Here is a 27,412-nt window from a genome sequence, read left to right as displayed (position 1 = left end):
TGGTAAAAAATGCAAACAATTTGTACCTTAGACATTGTGTCATGGCCTGCCAAGCTAATGCTTCTTGTTTGTGCTTTCATACACTTCAGTCAGACTGCGTCTCAGACCAGACCAGATCAGACCAGAGTTTATCTGAACCGCTTATTGAAAAGTGTGATACATATCGGACAGAATTATGCCGAGCCAGTTTCATTAGTCGTTTGATGTTTTCTTGGCTTCACCCTTTACTGCGCTTAGGTTACTCAAAACCATTAGACCTTGATGCTGTCCCAGATTTAACATCTGAAGATGAAGCCCTCTTAGCATACCAAAATTTTTATAATGCATGGGATTGTCTTAGGAGAGATAAGAGTGTAACAAATACTCACAACTTGGTTATACGAGCCTTGGCTAAAGTTTATATGAAAGAGATGGTAATTATAGGAGTCTATGCCTTTCTTAGGACAGTCGCTGTGAAAGAAGCAATCCCATAATGTTAATCATATGATAAGGTTAAAGACATAAATCGATCAGATATCCCATCTTAACCACCACCCCCACAAAACCCCTCCTTTTCTACCAAGAAATTGGTGTGAACCAGAAGGGAAGAGAATAAAAGGAAAGCAGATAATCTATGCCTCTTGTAGTATACTTAGATTTGCTGTTATTTATTGGACTCAACTGATTATTATATTAATTGATTGCTATTTATTTATTTATTTATTTATTGGGGGGGGGGTTGTACTCTGTTATTTTTGGGAGAAGGTTCCCTTGTAGCATATTTGGATTTGCTTGATGAAATTTAGGATGTTGGCACTTATTAATGGTGGATAAATTTTCAAATTGAACTCTCTTTGATCTGTATCTGCCCAATGCTTTAATTTTCCATTCCATGACATTAGTAATATTCTCCTTCTTTGCTCCAACCATTAAATATAATGTTGATTTGTCCATCGCAGGCTGGCATTTTTTGTCACGGAATTTGCTTGCTTGCGGGTTCTGTGAGGAATGCCTACCATACCATATACAAGACAGTTTTTTGGGACCAACCTCCTTCTTGCGTCTCATAAAAAAAAAAAAAAATTCTTCTTGCGAGATCTTGAGGAAAGGAGTCTTTGGAGCAGGGGTTGCCTTCATTGTGTTCACTGGCATACTCAAGGAACTCTTTATGTTTGTTACTCTAAGGCTAATGATGGATTCAGATCTGACTTTGGCAAAGACATTGATGTGGGGTTGGGAACCTACAGCTGAGTTAGCATAATATACAACATTGTTAGCTAAATATGATACAACATTGTTAGCTAAGTATGGAACTGTTTGCACTTTGGATTTATGATGTTTCGCTCACTCATTGAGTTTCATTTGTGTTTCCTATGGAGCTTAATTTTGGTCTTTGGATATGGTATTTGATCCTAGTTTCTATTCCTTGCCCTTGTATATAGTGCTCACATTGTAGTTGGAAAACTTCAATTAGGAACTTGACGTTGCAATCTGACACAGACATGCCATTGAGGCTGGTCTTGTTTGTGGCCATTTTTGGATTTTTTTTTTTTTTTTGTAAGCAAATTGTACTATTTGGTTGATTGAGGAAAAATCCAACTGGTTATAGATATAATTTCCTTTATCCAGCTTGTCATTGGAAATCATTTTATTTTTCTCTTCCACACAAGGTTAGAGAAATGCAAAAGAGGCATATTGAATGTTTGCATTTTGAATCAGTAGGCCCGAATTTACAATTTGGTTTTGCTTCAATGGTCATTAATGACTATAAATGTCTACCAATTTATTTATGAATGTCCGATAATATCCCCCTCTCCCATTGATGTGCAATGCCCTCTCGTAATCATCCAAATTGTTAGAATTTAGAGGCTCTCTAATTGCCCATGCACATTTGTGTGTAAATGTTATGGGTCTCAATGGGGTGGATATGATGTGTTTTCAAAAAGTATTTCAAATTCATTAAAATTTTGTTATATATTACAAAAGTTTGAAATGACCGGCGCACCCCTCATCCTTTCTGCCTTTTCAGGGGGTGTATCGGCCACTTTGCACGGCAATGCCAAAGCACAGGTACACACTGTGCTGTAGCACCGGTTAGCGTTCCTTTTTCATAAATTATTAAGAAAGAGCCTTAATAAGTGCCTTAATAAGTGAAAGTTAGTAAAGTGGGTTGGATTACAAATTTAAAAAAAATTTACATTGATTTTACATCAATATCATAGACAATCAAACGACTTAACAAAATTAATTTCACTTGACTTCCTTTGCAACCAAACGACTTTAAAGGGAAAAAAAATTCCCTTCCCTTCGTTTCCCTTTCCCATTTCACTTGCAACCAAACTCGCCCAAACTAAAATGGAAAAGAAAAAATTTAAAACAAAATAACAAATGAAGAAATGACAGTACCAGAAGTAGAAAATGAAATCGTGGGAAACGTAACTGAGAAACTTGAGGGTTCAGACTTCAGAGTTCAGAGAGAGATAGAACCGCGGTTTTTCGAAAGCACGTACAGAGCAGTACAGGGGGAGAGGGAGAATGAGGGAACAGTGGTATGGTTTTTTTGTTTTGATAATGGGGAAGAGTGGTATAGTCTTCTGATTAGAGTAGATCAGTAGATGGACGATGGTGGAGTGGTGGTGGGCCATCTGATTAGAGTAGATCAGTAGATGGATGATGGTGGAGTGGTGTTGGGCCCACTCCATTTTACTTTTCTCTTTTTTTTGAAAATTTAAGAATACAAAAAACCCCATTTTGCTTCGGTTATTAACCCAAACCGGCCTCGTGATGATCTTAAATTACGCCGAAAGATCGTGGATTGCGGATAGTGCACTAGTGCGGCTCCTATTTAAATGACCAAATTGCCCTTATTTTATTGCAAGTTACATCCCTTCAATATTTGTTTTAGTTGGACCCAATTTCCTTTCTTTTATGGTGAAGGAACTTTCTTTCACCGTCGAGCTCGAGGGCAGAGTCCTGATCTGCTCCCCACTCGGGACGGTGGGGATAGATCTGAACCCTTGGGACCCATGTCCCAAGGAGTGTTCAGATTTGTTCCCACCGCTCCCCATGTGAATAGCTGATCCCAACTCGGGGGCACTGTGTAAGTGCAGGGTATCTTTATAGAAGAGATCGATTAGCTTGGAAACCGATATGATATCAACACAGATGGTGTGGATCAGCACATATCGGATAGTTTTGCCCTTGGTATTCCATAAAATTTGGTTTCTGAAAAGTTTACCCCTTATTTGTACTTCTCCATTGATACGGGATCGGTCAAGTATCGAGATCGCCTATGTCCGATAGTTATACGGATTGCCCGAAATAGGATCGGGCAGGGGCATTTTTCAGACCTATACTATAGGGAGGGGAATTAAGACCCTAGGATGGTGTGTGAACCCTCTCCATGGATGAAGGAAAAGTTTTTTTTTTTTAGGTAAAGATCTCAACACCTCGAGTGACAGATTCCTTCCCAAGCAACATTTTAAGAATTGGGATCCAACAATCGGATTGGCTGATTCAGATTGGAATCAATTGAAGCTGATCCTGATTTCAGCTTGGATCAGTTGACCAGTACATAATTTCTAGGGTTAGGGCATCCATTGGCCGATTCCAACTGATTCCTGAACGATCTAGACCAACTTTGGTTTAGAATTGGATCTAAATTGACGAATAGTAAATCTTAATCCCGAGTCCATTCTTTTAAATCTAATTTTCAAGCCTCTCACATGATAAGACATGGTGCCTACACTGATATTCTCTCTCTTTTTAGATAACTTATGGGTTTCCTACTGAACAATTTGTCTTCTATCTTCTCATTGATGTGGTTTCTACTCGTGTGATTAATGAGTTATAATCTGTTCCATTAAAATGAGTTATGAAGGCTTCATGAATTTGATATTTATTGAACAGTTCCTACTTGTTTTGTCTTTTTAATTAATCAATACTCACCAGTACTTATGTTAGTATTCATGAATTCCAACTACTCTAGTTAGTATTTTAGTAAAAGTCAAATCTAGTACCTTATGTAGATTGAATTAATTAGATGTGTAAAGTAATGATTTATGGGTCGTATTCATTTTACAAAGTTTTAAAAGTAAATAAAAATCTTTTTTTTTTTGTGTATGTGTAAAAACTGATTACAATCTTAAGAAGATCCTCAAGAAGGACTCAAAAAGGTCCTGATGAGGGTAACTATTTTTGGTAAGAAGTGAAGGGCATACCCAGTGCACAAGGCTCCAGTCATTGCAAGGTCTGGGGAGGGTCATGTGTACGCAGTCTTACCCTTACTTTCACAAAGATATGTGACAGTCCAACATGACGGGTTGTGTAAAGACCCAATCTCAGAGCAAGAGCTTCCTCAACTAAAGCAAGCATAAGCACCAAGTGATCAGAAGAAACCAACCGGCTCTTCCTCTGCTATCTCAAGATAACACACCCCAACCCCATTGCTTTGGGGCTAGAGGATAAGACAACATCAATGAAATAAGAAAACTCTCCGCAGACAAAAGGTAGTTCTACTTGGATTTCTAGGGTTCAATCCCATTGGTAGTTCCACGTTTTTTTTTTTTTCTTTTGATAGGTATGCTAGTTTCACTTACTTAAACCTAACTTTTGAGACATCCAAAAGATGTTTATGAAAGGTCATCTCACACATCAAATATCATCTACCACATGCCAACTTCAATGGGTCCCAAATTTTGTGGCTCAATCTCCCTTGCAATTGAATTTTAGTTTGTTTTTGTCTATCTAATTGTCCAACGTGGTTTTTGCAATAACTACAAGAGGGAGGGGGAAAAATGCGGGGGTGACTGGCGTATTACAGCACAAGGTGAAGTCAGGAGAGTCAAATGCATGACCTCCTGAGAGCTTGTACTCTATCGACAAACCATCAACCAATTGAACATGCAGTTGTCTTCATTGAATTTCAATTGGTCAAATGAAAAAAGAAATCATCAAAAGAATCATGATTACGGTAATAGGGTAAGGGCTACAAAGAGATGCATGAACATATATAGAGGTGAAATAAATTGAATTTACTGCTATCGAGTAATAGCATAATAAACTTCTGTTTTTTGGGTGGAGAGGGGAAGTTGCTTTCCAAAACATTTTTTTTATGAAAAATAAAATATTTTATTAAGAGAAACGGAAAGACATAACATCACCTAATTTTAAACAAAGTTTTTCACTCCTTACATTTATTGCTAAGCCATGGGCCAAGGAGGTGATGCACTGATCTTGCTTAACTATATTAACCATAGTGAAATCATTCATTATCATTTCGATATACAAAATGAAAGTAAACAACCGCCATGGCCGTTCTCTTGTCCATATATCTAAAATCTCCATCAGTTTAAGATAGTCAGTCCAGATGTTGACGATTTATGCACCTAATTGTTTGGCTTCTTGCAATCTTTTGGATAGTCCTCTTGCCTTTGCCTCCTGGGCACCCCCTGAATACTCAAAGTCCAAAATGACAATCACAAAATTCTTGTCACAAACAATAATTGATGTCCACCTACCTCATTAGATTCCTTACAGTAACTACCATCAAATATTACAACATATGAGTCCGAAGAGAGTACCTCATGGTGTATTAAGGTAAAATCATAAAAACTGTTAGAAGATAAATTAAAATATTCTAAATATGAAGAACAAGAAGACTTAGATCTATGACCCATTTGTGAGAGCTTTGGATGCATATGGGGTACTATTTCCAAGCCAAGGTTTTTTTGTGTTTGTGTTAAACAAAGAAAATTATGGAAGTGCCTTGTAGGGATAGTTTTGCATGTTACATTCAAAGTGAAGAACTAGCATCACTGGTTGTCTTAGTCAATTCCTAATTTTAAATATCAATGATCAAAATACTTTTTTTTTCCCCTTTAAAGGTGACATGGAAGGAAGGGATCCTAACTCTACGGGTCAAGAGCTCCAAATGATCATCAACTAAATTACTAAGATTTTTCTTCTTTTTTTTAAAGAAGGAGATGCTTCTTAGTTAAGAGAAAGAGAGAGAAAGAAAAGATATTGAGATATAATACTTGACATGCATGAAAGAGATAATTCTTATTTAATCTATTCATGTCATATTATGTTTTCATATTGCTCAATTTGTCTTTTATGGAGATTTACTTTCAAAACTTATAAAGATGATGATTAAGTATAATGTGCATGAAATTATATTAGGTTAAGACTTGTAAAAGTGTGAATCTCCTATAGAAGTTAGGGTTTTAATACATGATATTGGGTTCAATACCGATCATCACTAATATAGATACAGATCAGCTATATCGGGTTGGATTGAACATTTTTTCTCCTCAAGATACCCAATATGTGTATGTGTTTGTTTTTTAACTATTTCCCTTCCCTTGAAGCATGTATTGGTCGATATTGATATGAATTGACCGATCCGATACCCGATACCTAACCTAAAACTATGATAGAAGTAAACTCACACTCTCTTACATGTCTATTAATCAAATCTAAGGATAGATTTTATTGTAGTATGGCTGGTCGTCCTTTGATATTTTAATTCCTCTTTATCAAGTGTGTGCATGCACTTACATGAGGACCCGACCCCCTAGTTGTGAAATAAATATATTTATAGGCATTCCTAGTCAATCAATAGTTAATTTGAAGTTCTTAAATGATTTAATTTTTCTTTGGGCCATACATTGGATATGATATATTTCATTGGGTCAACACCTATGAGACAACCTTAAAAGTTAAAATGGTGTTTAGATAAACCTATTGGGTTTGCACATTCAAAGAGTCTAAGGGCATTATTGTAATATACCCTTCTTCGGAAAAACAAAAACTTTAAAAGGGTGTGTGTGAGAGAGAGAGAGAGGCAGGGATACTTATTGGGAAATGATGAGGGGGAACTTGCTTTAAGTTATGAAAGCTTTTCAAAGGAGATGATTTGCTCTGATGGCAGACCTTAAAAAGAGTTTGTACCTAAAATACCAAAAGGAACCAAAAAGAGTATTTTGCCTTTAATTAGAATTTCAAATTGTGACTTTTTTAAACCTGAAATGGGAGTGCTGGCATAGGCCACACTCTATGCCAGCACTCCCGGATAGAGATCTTTTTTCCTATACTTAATTAGGGAAAAGACTGGGTACACTAGTAGTATATCGTATGCTTACACCCTATTTGTCTATCTCTTATTTCCTCTCTTTTAGGGGTAAGGGAATCATTTTAAAAGATGAAAGAGAGAGATAGACACATACGATGCTTGCATATAGTATACCGCTAGCATACCTATCTCTCCCCTATTTAATTATGGGAACTAGTTTTCTGTCCACCACTCCCATGTGTCTATATCTCTCCTCCTCAAAACAAGGGGGCAGAGGTGTTTTTTCATATGAGGAGGAGAGAGATAAACTTATGGGAGTACTGGCATAGGTCACACTCCCGGACAAAGTTCTTTTTTCCTTTAATTATTTATGCATTTGAATTTGATGTACATGCTATGACAAAACCTGACTCGACTTGTAATTTTATCCGCCTAATATTCAGGTTTCACACTATGACCCGTGATTAATCCATTTATCCAATTTTTTTTAATTTATTCTTTTCTTAATTAACATAACATTGAAAGATAAGTCACATCCTTAAGGGGCCCATTTTCAAAATCTATTAATCTAAGAGACAAGAAGGAAGCTAAAACCATTTCTAAAATTAGGGCTGGATAATGATATGTTGCTTAACCAAAAAGGCTGGAAGTAACATTCTTCCAAACTTCAATTAACAAGCAATATATGAGCCTCCACCTTATTTGAGTCTTTGAGGTATCGGTCACCGGCGAAACTGATATTGATTCTGATATAGTGATATGTACATATCAATCGTATCGACTTGTATTGGACAATTTTCTCCTCCATTTTTTTGTACCACCAATCAGATATTAACCAGCTATCGATATCGATACAGACAGTCTGATCCAATACTGATTCCTAAATACATGTATGTGACTGCAAAGATTGATTATCGACGTCTAATTAAAGCCGAAACCGGATTTTGTTTTGATTAAACTTAATCAAAATGTTCCAAATAATATTAGAGAATAGATGAGTTACCATCAGAGAGAGGTAGTGTATCAATTTGGATGGTCCAATTCTGCAACATGATGTCCATGTGCAAATATTGGACGGTGAAGTTGTCCATTTTCAAAACATTGCGTTCCAATCTATCTATAAAGTGAGATATGATAAAGCTGGTATCCTTTAGACTATTTACACATGACATAACTATGAGCGAAAAGGCTCCTGGGCAGCATCCTACCCACGCTGCATGTGCAGCGCCAGACACGGTGAGGCGTGCAAAGATTGCCTTACCTTTATTCAAGCAAGGCGTTCGAACAAGGATAAGGCAGTCTTTGCACGCCTCGCTGTGTCTGACACTGCACGTGCAATAAGGGCAGAGTGCTGAGAGAGAGAGAGAGAGGAAGAGAGAGTCGTTTACATGTCATATTGTATTTGGAAGCTTGAATTATAGTAGCGGCATAAAGAGGCGGTGAGGGTAGGAGGGAGGGGGACATGGGCTGCTCCACCATAGCAGGCCTTATGGGTGTGGTTTTTTTTTATCTTTTCAGTTTGCCTTGATTACATCACCACCTTGTGTCAAAAGATTCAAAGTTTCTTAACATTTGGGCCCCATGCCTATTGTACTTATTTACAGAGTTCCTATCCTTTTCCCCTACCCCTTGAGTTGTAAGGAATCAATCAATATTAACCAGTGCAAAAATAGCCCACTTGGGTCAATTGATCCCATCACAGTTAGACAAGTCTTGTTATTAGAGAGCTCATGGTCGTGGATTGAATACTCCATCTTAGTATTAGAGCTTAAGTCTATTTGTTATTTTTCTTAAATTGTTTGTCTACTTGTAAAATCAGGAATGTCGAAACTACAAGTGAGAGGGAATGTTGAGATATTGAGAATTATAGAGCTATATATAGTTCTACATGAGTTTGTTCAACTCGTGGGTATTTACATATACTTGAGGAGTTATTTCCGCCTAATATCTTAAAATTTTAAGTTTAAACTTTTAAGTAAAACCCTCCAATCCAACCTAGTCTATAAAGCTTATCGACTTTCTACATGATGACATACTATTGATTTGATGGGCGATGCCCTTGTGAAAAGAATTCGATGGCTCATCTTATGCTATTGATAACTTTTTCTTTTCTCCCTTTTATGTGAATGGAAGTTAGATGTATTACTTCATAACTGCATAAGAGTTGGGACGGAGAAGTGAAAGTTGACCCGCAACTACCACTCTTTTTACTTAATGTGTGGCCACCTTTTGACACCATTAAAGCTACTGGTGATTTCATCTCGTACCTTGTGCTCATATGCTACTTTCTTAGGAATCTATTCCTTGGTTGGGGCCACTTCATTGATTAGGGCATAGATCCATTGCAACCCATAGTTGGAAAACTTGGTTTTTCGATTCGACTTGTTCTTTTCAAAATATGATGAGTCGGGTGAATCATTCATTTTTTTCCATATTTTTAAAACATCTTCTTATGCTTCTCCAAGTGAGGAGAGACTAATGCTATATTGCTATGTTGCTTCACAATGAGAAGAAGAAAATGGGTTAAGATTGAAGACAACAAATAATACTTCTAGGGTTTTGTTTAGTTTGAGACCAAACTTATGATCTATAAAATGGTATATGGCCTAATAAAAAAAATCAGACTCAATAAGTTTCACATGACTCAAGCAAAAACACCAACTCAATAAACTCGGACAGGCTCTTGGACTTGGTGTAATCATTTCTTAAACCTAAGCAAATCTTCATGACTCTTGACTAGGTTTCATGTTTTTTTATTCGACTTAGGTGATTTGCCCGAGTCAAAATCTGATTTTCCAATTGTAACCAATTGATTATAAGTATTTAATACTTCTATCATGATTTATAGCTCTTTTTAGTAGAATTATACTCTACACAACTCTTTCCTTTTGGTGGTTCTTAATTTCTCTCTTTAGAACTGTTTACCAAAAATAAAATCTCTCTTTAGAACTATGTATAATGGATGGGAGAGGGTTCCCCTCCAATGCCCGTGTACTAATCGGGCGAATGAGGGTTCTCCGTTTCGAATCTTCCAATGCAAGGTTTCACTCCAACTACTTAATAGCAGACTTAACTCCTCTCAGGTTCCCTGCCCGGTCAGGTTCATAGGTACCTCTCATAGGGGATCCGAAATGATGACCTCACCCCCTGCCCAAACACACTACCCGAGTAGGGTGAGATCGTCATTTCTGCCCTCCCTATGAGAAGAACTTACGAACCTGACCAGGCAAGGAACCTGAGAGGAGAAAAATTCCTTAATAGCTTTAGTCCACAGACACAATAAAGAAGAAATTAGTTAGAGACCGTAGAACCACAAAGGTACGAAGTCGGATACAATGGTTGCAAGTTGCAACAATTAAAATCAGTGAGAGAGAGAGCTAGGCACTTCATTTTTAGTGTGGTTCCAGGAAGCCAACAAGGAGGAATCGGCTACAAAGGACGTGATTCAAATGGAAGATGTTTGGTAGCGGTTTCAAATCCATGTCAATTTGAGGAACCTGAAATGGGTGAAGCATTGTGTATTCGAGCGGCTTTGCTTGAAGCCATCTTTGAGGATTTTAGATGCATCATCATTGAGAGTGATTGCAAGAGCGTGATAACTCCTCTGTAGCATCGACATCAAGCCTCACCTTTATATTTGCGTCCTATCTTGGATGATATTCTGTATTTGTCTTCCTATTTTGATTCTTGTACCTTTGAATATATTCTAAAGGAGATTAACAGCATTGCTGACTCCCTTGCTAGGAGGGCACTGTCGGTAACGAGTGCGATAGTCTGACCCAATTCTGATCCATGGATTATGGAAATGTGTTCTCCTTCCATTGAAACTGATCATTTTCCTTTTTGCACGTGGGTATTCAATTCAACCTTTTATGGAAGTAGGATAAGAAAAAGGCTCTTCTTTTTAATGGTAAGTGTTGGATATATAAAGGCAGAAACGTGACTCAACTGGAACTGGTCTCTTCTATATGTTTATATCCATTTAAACTTGACAATGAAAGCCAATACTACTAATGTATTGTCAATACTCAATAGTGTCTCTCTTCTTGATCCGCAAATTTACTTTATTTTCTTTTGGGTTGTTGTCCAGGCCATTACAGACCATACGTTCACATCATGCTAACGAACAACTTAAATTCACCTAGTTGAGAGTATTGGCTCCCATGCCATCGAGAAGACTCATTCTAACTGGAGGTGCAACTGGGCCGGGCTGGGTTAGATTTTTTAAGACCTCAGCCCAATCCTACGTACCATTAGCTCAACCCAGGTCCATCCCTACCGGACTCAACCCAACCCAACCCAATCCAGCCTTGATTGACTTAATTGGCCCGGTCTGGGCTGGGTTGGTCTGATTGACCCCTATTTTTGCCATTTAAGGTCTAGACATGTTTTCTAAATTGTATGTATGATATAATTATGGGCAAGAGATCTCTACTTGGTCGCATGGTCTCTACACAAGCTTCTGGGCCAATGAGGGAGCATGTCTGGGTATCTACTTAGGGGCAGAGGCACCATTTTCACGGTGCCCTATGAGAGGGCATAGGAAACACCACCAAGTAGAGATCTTTTCCCTATAATTGAATATTTTTATAGCTATATATATACAGAGCTGGGCTCAACCTGAGGTTTCAATCCAAGCCCGTTCAAGCCTTACACCAGGCCTGGAAATCTCAAACCTAGCCCATCATGTGGGCTGAAAAGCCCAACCAAGGCCATGTCGGACTCAGGGCTGGCTTGGGCGGGCTCGGGCTCAGAGCGCAAAATTTACATCCCTACCCCAAAAAAGAAAAAAAAAAACATTATTGCTTCAAGGACTGAATATCTTTTAGCAATGCAATACTACAGGGTTGAGACTTCTTAATTTTATTAAAAGGAGAGGTTCCTGAAAAGCAACATGGCTCTGGCTCCAAAAAGTATCATAAACACTTCAGGAGTATAAAAATTTTAGAATAGGGCAGGGGAACCGACTGACAAAAATGGTGGAAAGGTGACTAAATTTGCCACATAGTAAATCATGTAGGCTAACAATTTATAGATAGATAGAACTCAAGGTCACTTGCTCACATGTCAAGTTTGATCGAGTAGAATCAAAATTGTGCATGCATGTGGCAAAATGAAGCATGGAAATAATAGTACGAGCAAGAGAGTACGTGCACTGAACTACAAGAGATGCATGAACATACACTAGAAAACATGATATGGTAAATAATTGAATTTGAGGTTGAAATATAACTATTTAGCATTTCGTCAAAATTAATACATCACTCCAATAGAGAAAAGGTTTCAAGCTCTCTTTCTCATGTCTTTGTGTTTACAAAGAATTAACCCCCCCCCCCATCAATATCAATTTATAAGGAAAACAAAGAGATACAATTTCTCAAATTACCCTATGCAAACCCTAAAAATTTTCAAGTCCTTCAGAAATTGCGACAACCCAGGCTACAAAATACAAGACATCAACCCTCAACACCCTTACCTCCCTACACACGCATGACATTCCACATTGGAAATATATCCAAGCCCACCTCATCCATCGAGATATTAATTAAAAAATAACACATGTGAACATCATAATTGATAATTCAACCACATATTCATTGGTGTATATAGTTTGGTAAACAAACCCCATTAAGAAGATCCACAAAAAGTCTGATCTACTCATCTCCATGCTATCCGCATCGGAGGAATCTCTCACATCACATCAATGATAACTTTAAAAAATTCCAACAATAGGTAAGAAGAGAGAATAAATTTTAAGGAAAAAAAGACCTATATGGAGGTGGATCAATTTACCATCTAATTATTTGTTTACCATTTATGGACATATATTTCCATGATGAATGACAATGGATTCGATAAGTAGGGAACCCATATTTTATCAGAAAAGAGAATATCAATGTAGGCCCCATGATTCATTATGTGAGAAGACGTAGGAATGGATTTCCACTCTGGTTGTGTGTCATACCGAGGTCTTTTGTTCCGCCATTTATTTTTCCTTCCAACTAGCTCTCTAGGTCTATATTTTCCATGGTAGTATTATTATTTCAATAAAACATTGGTTACTATTATTATTCTTTTAGGTGGGAACATGGTTGGAAAACTAGTTTTTGAGGAGATCAGTCGGCCAAGTCGAGTCAACATTTTCAAAAATCTAATCAAGAATCATATAGACTCGGTTTGGGTAAAAAATGATAAAATCGATTGCAACTCATCCGAGAATAAGACTCAGTTTTTTCACCTGAATCATAACAAAATTGGACAGTTAGGTTATTTTTTTTCAACCAAAAAAAAAAACCTCCATTCAATTGTTTCACTTGAGTTGAGTAAAATGCTAAAAACCTTTGAGCACTCAGGTTCCATAGTTCAGTAAGAGAAACTGAAACCCTAGGTTCCTCCGCAACTTTTGGATGGTTAACAACCGTCAAACTTCCCTCTTTCTTTCCAGTTACAAGTGTGCAACTCTCCAGCTATGACAAAGGTCTCTCTCTCTCTCTCTCTCTCTCTCTCTCTCTAACACACACACACACACACATACACACATTTTGCATATACTGAAATCACTGCACCCCAATCACTGCACCCCATGAGTTCACATTTCTTTCAGGCATTTCTTCAAAAATAAGATCTCTCTTCGTCACATTTTCCCATCTGTGCATAGCCCACAATCATTGCAGTCGAAACTGTATTTCCATATGGCATCCGATCGAAGAACTGGCGAGCCACATCAATATCCCCTGAATTCAAGTACCCAATAACCAATGTAGTCCAAAATACAACCTTAGCTGTGCTGTTACGGTCTTCAAATAAACAAGAAGCATAGCCAAGCTGACCATCCTCCTCTTTAGTTAAATACTTGTCCCCTGTGCTCTTTCAAGAAAATTGTGCATTTCAAGCTGATTGGTTCAAACATCCTGAGTTTTTTAGTTTCTTCAATTGTCAACACTCCAATCTCCCCATGTGCTTTTGCTCTTTCACTGCAGTAGTCCTTTCACAAAGGAAGGGCTAAGAAGTTGCTTTGGAGTGCTTCCATCACAATCAAGATATATGCAACTATCAGGCTATATTGCCCATCCCAAATATACATTGTTTCTGAAGTATTCCATCTAAGTCCTCTTAGACAGTGGAGCATAGTCTATATTTTCTCTGATTAGGGCCAGTTAAGGCAAGAATATATGGTAAAGTCAAATAACAGAAAGTTAATTACTATTTGATAAACATTAAATTATTATTTCTATAGTAAGGTTCTTCTGACAAGGACAGAGCTATCTGGATGGAAATTTACAGTACAGGCTGGCTCTGAAGATAAAGAAACTTAAACCTCTGGCAAACGAGACTTCTCGTTGAGGTTTTGCCTTGTCCTTTGCCATAGCTCTGAGAGTTCCTTTTTCAGCCAGGAGAGCACAACGATAGGTCCCAAAGTCAATGGCACCTACATTCACTTGTGGTGAAAGAAAAAGTTTCAGTTCAAGAGGTCCAAGTATAGTGTTTCTTCAAACTCAAAAGAAAATATTCTGGAAATATTTGATTGCCAACACAAGTTGATAGCATCTATAGGTGGAAGCAAAATTGATCTAATTAACTCCCATCTCTACCATTTTCCCTGTTCTAATAAAAAGGAGGCTTAAAGAAGTCCCTGAAAAAGTTGACAAATAGTTGATATCTAATCTGCCATATATAGCTCACCTACTACAAAAATAACCCAGAGAAAAATGGACCTGTGTGCCTGTGCCGTTCTAATAAAACTGACTATTCTCATATATGGTTAGCTATTACCATATAAGTACGTCAGAATTACTGCACAGGATCCACCAAGGTTAGTCATTTGGTTGCGACTTAGTCCTTGATATCTCAAATGTCAAAGCTATTAGATGATTCTAGCCAACATAGACTGATGTAGGACATTTGGGGGCTGCTCCTATTAACCCTAGCCCATGCCCAATTAGATACTCCAAAGGATACCATCTCAGAGGCCCAAGCCCTACCAACCGTGCATTTAGTTTATTTATGTTTTATCTTTGATTTTTAGAGTTATTTGGCTGTTATTGTTGTAAAAGTAGTTATTAGGGGGCAGTTATTGCTGTAGAAATAGTTGTTAGGGAGTTATTTTTTTCTCTTTCAAATGATGGGGGAGCGGAAAGGAGAAAAGAAAATAATAGTAACCAATGTTTTGATGAAATAATAATACTACCATTTAAAAAATAGACCAAGAAAGCTGGAAGGAAAAATAAATGGTGGGACAAAAGATCTCGGTATGACACACAGTCGGAGTAGGAATCCATTCCTACGTCTTCTCACATAATGAGTCATGGGGCCTACAATGATATGCTCTTTTCTAATAAAATGTGGGCACCCTACTTATAGAATCCATTTTCTCTCATCATGGAAATATATGTCCATAAATGGTAAACTAATAATTAGATGGGAAAAAGATCCACCTCCATATAGGTTTTTTTTTCTTAAAATTTATTCTCTCCTCTACCTATTGTTGGAATTTTTGAAAGTTATCATTGATGTGATGTGAGAGATTCCTTCAACGCGGATAGCATGGAGATGAGTAGATCAGACTTTCCATTCAATTCTTTTCTATATTCAAATAAGGAATATAAACTTGTCGTGTTTTGTGAATCTAATTAATGGGGTTGGTTTACCAAACTATATACACCATCATTTGAAAAAGAAGAAAATAACTCCCTAACAACTACTTTTACAGCAATAACTGCCAAATAACTCTAAAAATAAAAGATAAAATATAAATAAACTAAATGCAGGGCTGGTAGGGCTTGGGCCTTTGAGATGATATCCCTTGGAGTATCTAATTGGGCCTGGGCTAGGACTAGTAGGAGCAGCCCCCAAATGTCCTGCATCATACACTTCATCCCAAACTGTAATTACTAATACAGATAATATTTTATGCAATAATCCATTAGTTGAAGGGAAAGCCTCTAATTTTGGGACTACAACTCATCCAAAAATGGCCAATCAATAATTTATGAATAAAGAGAATACCAAAATCTATTAAAAGCTTTGGATTAGGGGCATTTATAGCTATTTGATGCATCATAGCTGACAATAACTTCCAAGTTATAAAAAACAATACACAGACATAAGGTGCAGAGCATTGAAAGACAAGGATAGGCAGCAAGTGGATACATCTATACAGTTACCATAATAAAGACAAGGACCCACCAGGAAATGAAGTTCAGAAGAAATGAACAAGAAAATTGTTCAGTACGAGTTGCTGTTTTACATAACGATTGCATATGCCTAAACAGACAAATTTTCATACGTGAATCATCATACTGTTGCTCTTAAGATCAGAAAATTAAACCAGTAAAAGGTATTACTTTATCAAAATCAATTGTCTTCCAGTATAACAGACAGATTTAGATGGTATGTGTCAATGTTCCCTGCATAAATCATATGTGAACTAACCCAAGAATTTTGGTATAGAGTATTCCTGAAATTCAGGAACTCTACAATCACAAGCTATAAAAACTCCTTAAAATGTGCCACACAAGACACTAACTAATAGAATATCTTCACACTACTATTACTATTAAGGTAAACTACTCTCAATATGACACTTAAAACAAAGACTCAAAACAACTTTAAAATTATCCTATGTATCTAGCCTAAATTGTTACAACACGTCCTAGTTAAGTACAAATCAAAAGTCCAAAATAAAAGATCAAACTACATCCAATGGTGGTGATCATGCTCCTGAATTAGGATTCACATTAAACCGTCTGATCCTAACAAAGGATCAGGAGATATCCCATTCTACATCAGGATTGGATGGGACCAATCCAATTCTAGAACCCAATCCTTGAAACCAAGCTCAGGGCCACAAGGACATCTTTGGTCATATGTGAGTGCAAAACTCTAGCCGTAAAGCTGTGAAACAGACTTCTGTGCAAGGTTTAAAAAGTTCAATGGATACACTTGATTGGCCTACAACACTACCAATATGCAACTCAACTGATCTGATGTAAGTTTGTTCACCCAGTAGCAATGCTGTAGTTGTTATAGTGGCTAGGAGGCTCTCCCAAGATGGTAGAATCAAGACCCAGTTGAGCCCTTTCAACATCTAATGTTTTGGAATGCCTAAACAGACTTACTTTTGGGTACCAAAAAAGAAAGTGTTTCTTCCTGGTCCATTAGTTTGGTGAAATAAATAGCTACTACAGCTCACATTCGCTATCCATAGAAGTAGAATATCTCTAACCTAATATGGAATTTCAACCTAAAAAGATATTATTGAAATCATATAAAAATATGAAATCAATTTCCTTTAGGTTAGATTTTAACATTTTGTCCTAACACACATAAATTACTACTAGTACTAATCTAGCTATGGAATTTAACTTAATAAGATGCTATTGAAATATGGTTGAGATTTTGGCATTTTTCCTAACACATAAATTACTACTAATTCTAATCTTCTCAAATCCTGTAATTTCTAGGATTTAGTACAAAGCATGTCCTTTGTCTTAAATTATAACATGCCTAATGTACTTGTTCAATTCTTTCCCTATTTTTAAACTGAAAAATATGGGTACAAATTTGATGGTTGAGTAAAAAAAATCAAGTCCATCATATTCATACATACAACAAATGGAACATAGAGCATATTGAAAGTATATATCAAAAACACAAATAATACAAGTGGTAAAAACAGCTCAACAAAAGCAGGGGTAAGGCTATGTACATTATGACCCTCGCTAGACCCCGTAGTGGCGGGAGCCTCTTGCACTGTGTACACCCTTTTTTTTAAAAAAAGCAGCTCAACAAAAGGGTTTAGAAAGACAAGAACAAATTCAAAATTTCAGCTTAAGGTGTCAGGTTGAGTATAGTAAGGTGAAAATCACCCACGTAAGAGAAAAATCTCTATCCAGACAAAATTTTGGGTGCCAATTCTGGGACCAATAATAGATGAAGCAAAAACATCCTAGTTAGATATGGTAAACATGATGCTCTATTTCTACTAGATGGTTGTAATATCGATGGAAACATACCAGATACAGAAGGGCTGGTTGGGGTGAATGAGTCAAGATCCAAGCCGCTAAAGCAACTACAAGTCTGATGGCATATCTAGGAAGTGCATACCATATGTATTTGTGTCCTTTTGGGGAAGATATATCTAACATGCCTGCTGAATCCCTGCTCTTCTGATGATCAAAACACAGCCTCCATGATTGCCAAAAACTGCCTTCATCAGACAATTGCCCATTAACGCATCCCATACCATTACATAGCATGAATGGTCATGTTGCTTCTATTATACTGTTCCCTGGGTTCTTGGAAACTCTTCTCTCTTTAAACAATCTTCTAACTGTTTCCACATCATCCCACCTCCTCGCGGCTGCAAATATATTAGACAAAAGAGCGTATCTCCCACTATGGTGTGGCTCCAACTCGATAAGATGCTTCCCCAATTCTTCTCCAAGTTGCATGGATTCTACATGCACTAACAAGGGCACCCCATAAGGTAGCATGGGGTTGAGCTGGCATGGAATCCACAAAATCCAAAGCTTCTTTGATGAGGCTAGCTCTTCCAAGTAGGTCAACAATGCAACCATAGTGCTCTAGCTGAGGTTCAATTTCATACTGTCGAGTCATAAATCAAAAATCCAACGACCCTCATCCACCAATCCTGAATGACTACATCTATGTAGCACATTTAGGAATGTTACCCCATTTGGGGCAAGACCTGCCATCTGCATCCGCCAGAAGAGTGACAGTGCTTGCTTCCCACAACCATTCATGGCCAAACCACCTATCATGGAGCTCCATGACAACACATTCTTTACTGGCATCTCATTGAAGACTTTGAAAGCATTCTCAACACTTCCACACTTACAATACATGTCCACCAGAGCTGTCCCTAGGGTCATACTAAGCTCAAACTTTTGATCTTCTACATAAGCATGTAGCCACACACCCTGTTCCAATGCTCTAAGTTGTACACAGGCTGATACTGTGCTCACCAGTGCAGACTCATTTGGCTTGATTCCAAGTCCAACCATCTCTGTGAACATCTCCAAAGCCTCATTCCACATCCCACATTTTGCATATCCTGAAATCATTGCACTCCATGAGACCACATTTCTTTCAAGCATTTCTTCAAACAATTTTCTCGCTTCGTCACATTTCTCCATCTGTGCATAGCCCATAATCATTGTAGTCCATGAAACTGTATTTCTATATGGCATCCGATCGAAGAACTGGCGAGCCACTTCAATATCCCCAGAATTCGAGTACCTAGTAACCAATATTGTCCAAGATACGACATTGGCTATGCTAGAATGTTCTTCAAATAAACGACGAGCATAATCAAGCTCTAGGCAATTTGAATACATCCTGATCATGTTGTTTAGGACAAACACATCATAATCGATTCCGAATTTTATAATATGGTCATGGAGTTGTTGCCCTTGAAAGACGAACGACTTATTCGAACAACATTGAAATAGAAAAGGGAAGGTGTAGTTATCTGGTGAGATACGGGCACGGAGCATCCGAATGTAGAGATGAATGGATTATAGGGTGTCGAAACTTTGAGAGAAGCCTCTGATCATGGAGTTGTACATGAAAAGTATAGGGTGTTCGACTTGGTCAAAGAGAGTTTGTGCATACTTGAGATCGCCCGAAGTGGCAGTGAATGCTAAGAGTCTGGTAGTGGTGAGGACGTCATTGGCGAGGCCGGAGGTTGTGATGTGGGCGTGGACCCTTTTTAGTTCGAACGTGTTGGCAAAAGCGGCTAGAGAAAGGGTGAGGCTTGGATGGTGTAGCAGTGCTAACTTTATTGCGAGATAACCTGAAATCATACTTGAAATATGAATCTTGCATCCTAAGATCAAGAGAAACGGTGGCAGAATTGATTGGAATTTGGAAGTATAGCTAACGTAAAGACACTTATTAAATTTCTTTGGGCTAGCTAAGGTTCAACACCTCACAAATAAGAGGATATTTCCTTCATCTGGTCAGCCTCTCTAATCATTCGAACCATTTAGATAGATAAATGGGAATCTCTTGGATAGGCCCATTGTCAAACTCAATAGTCTATATCTCAGCCCATATGTTCCTCCATCTAGATTTTTCTCCATGTTTTTAATAGTCTCTTTGTTTGGTGGCAAGCATGGTTCGTGATCTCGGTATCGGCTGGATCGGATTGGATCGGCCGATACAGATTGGGATCGCCCAAACTCGGGCAAATATTTTTTTTTGGTAAAAGATAAGTTTATTGAAACGAGGGGCAAGGATTGCACAAGGCGTCTTGTTGACATAAGGACAGGAGCCAAGGATTGGAAAGTGGCCAGTCTATCTTGCTTGCCAAAGATAGGGTGCTATACCCGCACCCCGGATCATAATTAATTATTATTTCTTCCCCATGACGTGTGGTTATCACTGCCACGTGCTGGTGAGTTGTTCTCACTGGTGGTCAAACCCAGTTACAAATTTTTGACCATGATACGGGCTTACCATTGACACACCATGGCAATGGAGAAGTAAGTTCTAGCCCTTGGCTTATTTATTTATCCTTTTCCTCGATGCCCTCGAAGTGCGGGTCAAGATTTAGACCGCCCGGGCTATTTTAGTTGAGTTGGGAATATTCTATTTGTGGGTCCCACTTATTTAAGGGAGCGTGTGATGGGCTTATAATCCCATGGTGGATGGACCCATCCCCAAGTGGGTTCTTTTCTATTTGAAACCTGTGGGCAGACCCATTTAGTTAAGAGGCCCATTCAACTTGAGGGCCCATTTGACTCTATTTGACCCAAAGATGGGTTAACCCATTCCTGTACCCTAAATAAGACCATGGGTCAACCCATTAAGCCCTCTTGACCCATTTATCTTGGATCCACCCATTTAGCTATTTGACCCATTTAACTTAAAGTACCCATTTAGCTATTTGACCCATTTAACTTAAAGGACCCAAGCCCATTTTCTATAAATAAGACAAAGGGGGGGGGGAGAAGCATTCATTTTCATTTCTTCTCCCATCTAACCTAAATCGTGGAGGAGAGAAAGAGGAGAGAAAGGAGAAAGAAGAAAGAAGAAAGAAGGAAAGAAGAAAGAAGGAAGGAGAAAAGGAGAAGGAGGAATGGAAAAGCTTGGTTGAAGGCTTGGAACCTCACCTTGTGGAGCCCTCTACGTGGAGCGTTTCTACATTGGGGAAGGTAAGCCATTGAAACCCACATCTCTTCATCTATTTTGAGTTTTAAGGTTTGGGAAATGGGAGAGATTCGACCTAGGGTTCTCTTGGAACCCAAGGAATCGATGGAACCTCTAAACCTAGACTATGGTGGAGTTATTTCACTCCATTACAACCTCTAAGCCTAAGCAATCTCTTTCCATTTGAGAAATTTAAGGTTTCTACCCTATTATGTCCTAATTTAGGTTCTCTTTATTTTTCCTCTTAAATCCATGGGATTACATGGACCTAATGAGGTCTTAGAACCCTAATGGACCTAGGAGGAAGCTTTCTTGAAGCCTCCCTACCTTTAAACCCCTTGGAAAATGAATCCCTAGTGAGAAACCTTTCAATTTTCGGTTCTGCAGGTATGTGGTTTTATATGTGTGGTTTCATTTCCCGAGAAACCACTCCTCTAACCACCCCGGACTCGAGACCGCTCCGAGCCCCTGGTTTCGTAGGATTTATGTGTGGTTTCATTTCCTGAGAAACCACACCTGCAACCGCCCTTGACTGAGACTGTCCTGAGCCCTTGGTTTCCTAGGATTTACCTGTGGTTGCAGAATTTGGGCATGAAACCACTCCTGCAACCACTCTGTCTCTGAAACCTTATACTTAAATGACTTATGGGAGACCTTTTGGGGATCCGTCCCTTTACTTAATTAACCATGTTTTCACTCTTTATTTAGGTTTAAAGTTTTCATCTTGCGACGTGTTACTTAATTGCGGCGACAACTCATAACATCGGAACATAACTTATATGTGAGTGGGTTTGGTTGTTTGGGCTTGATATTATTATTGCATTGTATATTATGTCATCATTATAAATTATTAAGCATGCTTGCGCATATTGCATATTTTTATATATGAATGTTATGATATTAATTGGAGATGCTTTACTTTGATGGGTCTCGGTGCGGTGGGTGCCGTGGCGGAACCCCAGAACTATATATAATTATGAAAAAATTATGTTGAATGTCTTGTTGAACTGTATGCGCTGTGCCGTGCTGGTAACTGGGCACTAAACCAGATGAAAAATTGATGCGCCCGGATTACCTCTCAGGACAATAGGACTTGCATGTAGTTGTGACTAGGATTTTACACCCTTATGCTACGACCTTTACCAACAGGGGTTTAGGTGTTGGGTAATCAGTACACCGGATTCTGTGGAGGTGGGAGAGGCCAGTCATGGTAGTATTGGTTATCAGGGGTCTGCCACTGAGTGGTCTTGGAGGCTTCGATCGGCGTAGGTCCCAGGTGACAATTGAGGTTTCATTGTGGCGATAAGTTAAGTGACCCACAGTGTCTCCCGAGTTGTCACAGTAGCATATACCTCTGACTTAGTTGTGATGTTAGGTGGAAAATTTACTTAACATATGCATGCATCATTGGACTATGTGAATTGTGTGTTTGTGCATCCCCATCCCCTCACCGCTCGGTGGAGAGCTAACCCCCTCGTGTACACAATTTTTAGATTATGATGCAGGTATGGAGGAGCCGGAAGCTGTGTTAGAGGAACATGGCAACGGGTGTCCTTGTGACAATTGTGCCTACGGGCCGTGAGAATTCTAGGGACTTGTTCCCCTTTTGTTTATTTTAGGGCGTAGGCCCATGTATAAACATTTACTGTTATACCCTTGTTGATCATTATTAGATGGTAATGAAAAATGGATTAACTACAGTATTTATCATCTAGACTTTGATCATCTTGTAACTATTGATTTTATACGCTTCCGTAAAACTATTGATCTTTTGGAATGTAATATTTTCCTTTCCGCACTCTGATAGTATATTATTTTAATATTGGTTATGATCATCGTTGGGACACCGTGTCGTTGATCCCGCAGCCTTAGTAGGATGACACGCGTCGTCCTAGTCATCCCTTATAATGTATTGTATCCTTGTCCGGGATGGGGGCGTGAGCAGTGGTATCGAGCAATGATGCTCTGCACCGACCACGATCTTGCGGACTCTTGATTTACTCTCCACAATTAGGTTCTAAACTAAAAATCTTCAAGAACATAAATGATTGTGTGCAGACATAGGAGAAGACTGATTGTGGTGAAACAAGAACTTAGAAGATAATAGGTAACATGGAACTTAGGACTTGAACCATAGGCTGTTAAGCTACAACTATGTAATTGTTTGGTTCAGTCTTAAGTAGGTCATAAATGAGTAACTATTTGTTAAAATTCATAAACAATAATGAACCAATTATAACCAAGCATAATTATCAACAATGATTTAAACAAGAAAGAAGTAAGCAAATACATAGAGATATATATAAGATTAATTACAAATATTCAATCGTTCCAAATCTTCTTGGGAGGAGATCATATCCTTCCCATTTCAACATTCATGATTTCATCTATTCCAACAAAGACATATGATTCTATCCTGCTCAATCAAAAGATACTAATCTAAACACCATGATTGTTCCAGATTCTCTGCTTCGGCATAACTGTGCCTTTCCCAACTCGAAATGCAAGATCTCATCTGTTCCAACTCAAAACATTTGATTCTGTTCATCTCAGATTAAATATATAAGCCTACCAATTCTAAAAGTCCCCAGTTGTTCATCCTAAGACAAGAACTAGAAGAATTGATCCGGGATAACTTTAATTGTTGAGAGAAAGCTGAGCTAGACATTTCACCACCGCCACCACCTAGACCAAAAAAGGTGTTGATGTCATCTACCCCTCTCTCGATACCCTCTAGGCGCCGAGTCTGGTCGGAGAGTTGCTTTGTGACCTCATCGAAGCCATCCACCACTCGTAGGTTCAGTCGCCTGATAGCCGTCAGAATGTAAATACCTCCCACTTGATTAAGGTATAGGGATTCCTTCTAGGTGAACAATAGGTCTTCGCTTCCCCAATAGACACATTAAGAATCCCCGCTAACTGTGCTGCTGTGAAGGCTATAGGAACCCCCTTGACATATGAAACAACCCGATAGTTTTGTGTGCCCGGGTTCCCGGTGTTCAGATTTACATAGAAATAGAGAATGAGTTTTGGGTAGTATGGTTCAAGAAGGTTGAGAATGTTGGTCCACCCCAATGTCTCGAATCTTTGCCCCACCATGTAAGCTTTGAGATCATCCAATACTACATTCCGCCCTTCCACTATATTTTTGAAGCGAAAGTAGTCTTGGTAAAGCTCTTGGTCCTCTATCTTTTGAAACTATAGTGGATCTAGCACAGCTGGTGCAACTTGTTCAATGCATGTACGCCGTGCTCATGGGGCCATTAATTGTTTTAACCTGCAACCAAAAGCTAAGATTGATAGCAAATTAGTACCTTGAATGCTAAGGCCTAAGTAGATGATCAATGTAAGGTTGTGAAGTTCAAAACCTAGCCCTTGATTTTTCTTTCAAAGCAAATTAAATTACAGCAGGATTCTTAGGCTAGAAAATTCTGATTTTATCCAATTGTGATCTAAGAAGTTAGGGAAAAGGAAAGGCATGGCCATTATGTGAATGACATGATAAATAATGAAGATTCATGGTCATATTATGCCTAGGACATGATATTTTATACAAAGTAGTAAGTTCAAACAAGAAGTAGACTTGTTCGATCATGGAGCATGCCTTGGGCTTCAAAAAGAATTTTCAGATTTTGTGATGGGAAGTTTGAATCTTGAGAAACAAGTAAAGTTGGCTTGTGACAACTCAAAGGATGTAAACTAAGTCCTATCTAGTAAGACCGATTCAAATATGGCAAAAGAGAAGAGGAAAATTTGATTAGGTTTTGATTTTCCAAAATCCAACCCAAATCCTTGAGTTAGATGCCAATATCGTATGCAAGCCCTTGTATAGGTTGCTTATGGTGAGAAAATGGTTAAGATTAGATTGTGAGTAGCCTACCGAGCAAAAGGAAACAAAAACCCCAAGTTTTATAAACCTGAAATCGAGTTTGGGGTTTCTCCTTGAGAGAAATCGATGGGAGAGAGAGAGATCTTACCTGAATGCGATTGGATGTAGTTAAGGAGTAAATTGGAGCACTAAAATCCACCAAGGAGTGAGAAGAGAGCAAGTGCAGTCGCAGTTGGGGTTTTTCCGGAGCTTTAGAGTTGTGTTTTGAAGGAGGGAAATAAATCCCTAAGTCGCGGGTTTTAAAATTTTAATTTTTGGGCCATGCGGTTTTACACTCGGTTGCAAAATTATGAATCCGACTGTGAATCCATGGTTTTCCTGGGACCAAATTTTGGTTCTGTGAAGCTCGGATTTACCTGTGGTTGCAACTTACTGAAACCACACCTAAAACCGCCCAAGCCAGAAAGGATTTTCTTGCCCTGTCTTGATGAACCAACCTATGTTAGGCTTTTATTACCTCTATTTGATGTTTCCCTCGCCCCTCTTGTGGCATATCTTACCCCGGTAACTTAAGCTTTATGCTTGACAAATAAAAGTATAGAAGTGAAATGTATACAAGATGTGGAAATGGTATTGCGACAAGAGCATATAAGGGAAATGAGACATGATAACCATAGGAAGATGTTTGGAGTGAAGAGAAATGAATAAGATCAATGCACATGTAAAATCCATGTGAGATTCCTAATGCGTGAATGTGAATAATGAGATCAATGTGAACAACATATACTTTTGGCTACTTTACATCCCAACCAATATCAAACAAGCAAGTTATTGGATGAAAATACCCCAACAAGAGACAAGAATTATTTATTTGAGGAAAAGAGGAAAGATTCTAAGGATTTTTATCAACAATCATGTATACAAGAGAATATGCTTGAAGATAAGACAATGTGATAATTTTCTATGAGATTTTATGGCATGTAAAAGAATTAGATTTGAACTTGGAGAGTTTTCCCAAAATATTGTGAATTGAGGATTTTACTATAACTAAAACCTGAACATAATCCAAGTAAAATTCAACTAGACATAACGAACATAGCAATAATCCCTAAAATATTTTCAAAGACTTGAAAATTTATAAAAGATGCAATAATCAAACAAGGATCCAACAACATAGTGCCATCGATCGAATAGGACTTGATTTACACCCAAAAACCCTAGTTCCAATCGATTTGGTATGGACTTGGTATACATGGCTATGGGATTACAAGCAAAATCAAGACATGATCACAACTTGAAATGATTCATCCCAAATCTAAGAAAAGAGAAAGTAGAAATGGGAAGAAAGTCATATCTTGAACAAGTGAGAGTTAAACCTTGAGGCTTAAGATTACAAGAAAACCACCCAAGGGAAGCTTGAACGGAAGTCCCTATAGAGCTTTTTCTCCCTGCGGTTATGTTCCTTTCTTTGGAGCCAAAAGTGAGTTTTAAAACTCGCGGCTCTGTTATGTTAAATTTCTGCAAATGACCGAATGAGCGAATCCACTTATTGTGAATCCGCTCCGCATAAAACTTGAAATTATCATTATAAATCTGTGCGGATCAACGAACGGATCCACACTCATGCATCCGTCCGTAAATCCGTTTGACTTAAACCCTCTCGGCCATTGAGACTTTTGAGATCGGACAAACGAACGGATTCGCATTCCACATCCGCCCGTTAGTCTGCTCTCCCTATTTTCGCGGAGGAGCCACGAACGGACCCAGAGTACTGACACCGCTCGTGAGTCCACCCGATTTCTTTTAGGATTTTTAGCTTGTTTTGGAGACCTTTGACTACACTTATATGTGATGATTATGTGCCTATACCCTAGATCGGACACCCCGTTGTGTGACCCATTTGTGGGAACCACCTAAGTCTAGTCAATACCTTGAATTGAAAGAGGTTAGGACTTGTACCCAACTAGGCCAGCTAATAAAAAGTAGCAGGCATTGGTAACCGCTGTGACTCCTCTCTTACATAAAGGAAGAAGAGTTACCTTTGAGGCTGAAGACCTTCGATCCTATGAATTTAAAGACCCGAACCTTATGGATAGAGAAACCTAAACCTATACGGGTAGAGACTCTTAATGCGATGCGTAGAATCTAAACCTATGGATAGGTACTAGGAAAGGAAAATAATAGGCTGATTTATTTGAGTAAGCCATAAAGGTCACGTGTATTTGGAAGTCATTCATAACACCTCAAGCTAGTGACGACTCTATTTGAACTTTACCTGGTCCATCCAAACCTTGTTTAGACTCATAGAGAAAGTCCTACACCGTGGTTTGACTTTCCAAAAAAAAAAAAAAAGA

The 27,412-nt window shown here is 38.4% G+C and overlaps 2 long non-coding RNA genes across 2 annotated transcripts; one reads left to right on the top strand and one right to left on the bottom strand.

The window, feature by feature from the left end:
• Positions 1–154: 154 nt before the first annotated feature.
• On the top strand, positions 155–17,204 carry LOC122648968. The gene is made up of 3 exons (XR_006331150.1): positions 155–446; positions 10,802–10,811; positions 17,195–17,204. It is a non-coding gene; the product is annotated as an uncharacterized LOC122648968 (long non-coding RNA).
• On the bottom strand, positions 1,337–20,815 carry LOC122648969. Its single transcript, XR_006331151.1, has 4 exons — positions 20,805–20,815; positions 18,239–18,241; positions 5,499–5,520; positions 1,337–1,404 (listed from the first exon to the last, which is right to left on the bottom strand). It is a non-coding gene; the product is annotated as an uncharacterized LOC122648969 (long non-coding RNA).
• Between the last annotated feature and the right edge of the window lie 6,597 nt (positions 20,816–27,412).

This window comes from Telopea speciosissima, chromosome 1 (genome assembly GCF_018873765.1).
Source record: "Telopea speciosissima isolate NSW1024214 ecotype Mountain lineage chromosome 1, Tspe_v1, whole genome shotgun sequence".
Classification (NCBI taxonomy): Eukaryota; Viridiplantae; Streptophyta; class Magnoliopsida; order Proteales; family Proteaceae; genus Telopea; species Telopea speciosissima.
This window is presented reverse-complemented; position numbering and strand designations above follow the sequence as displayed.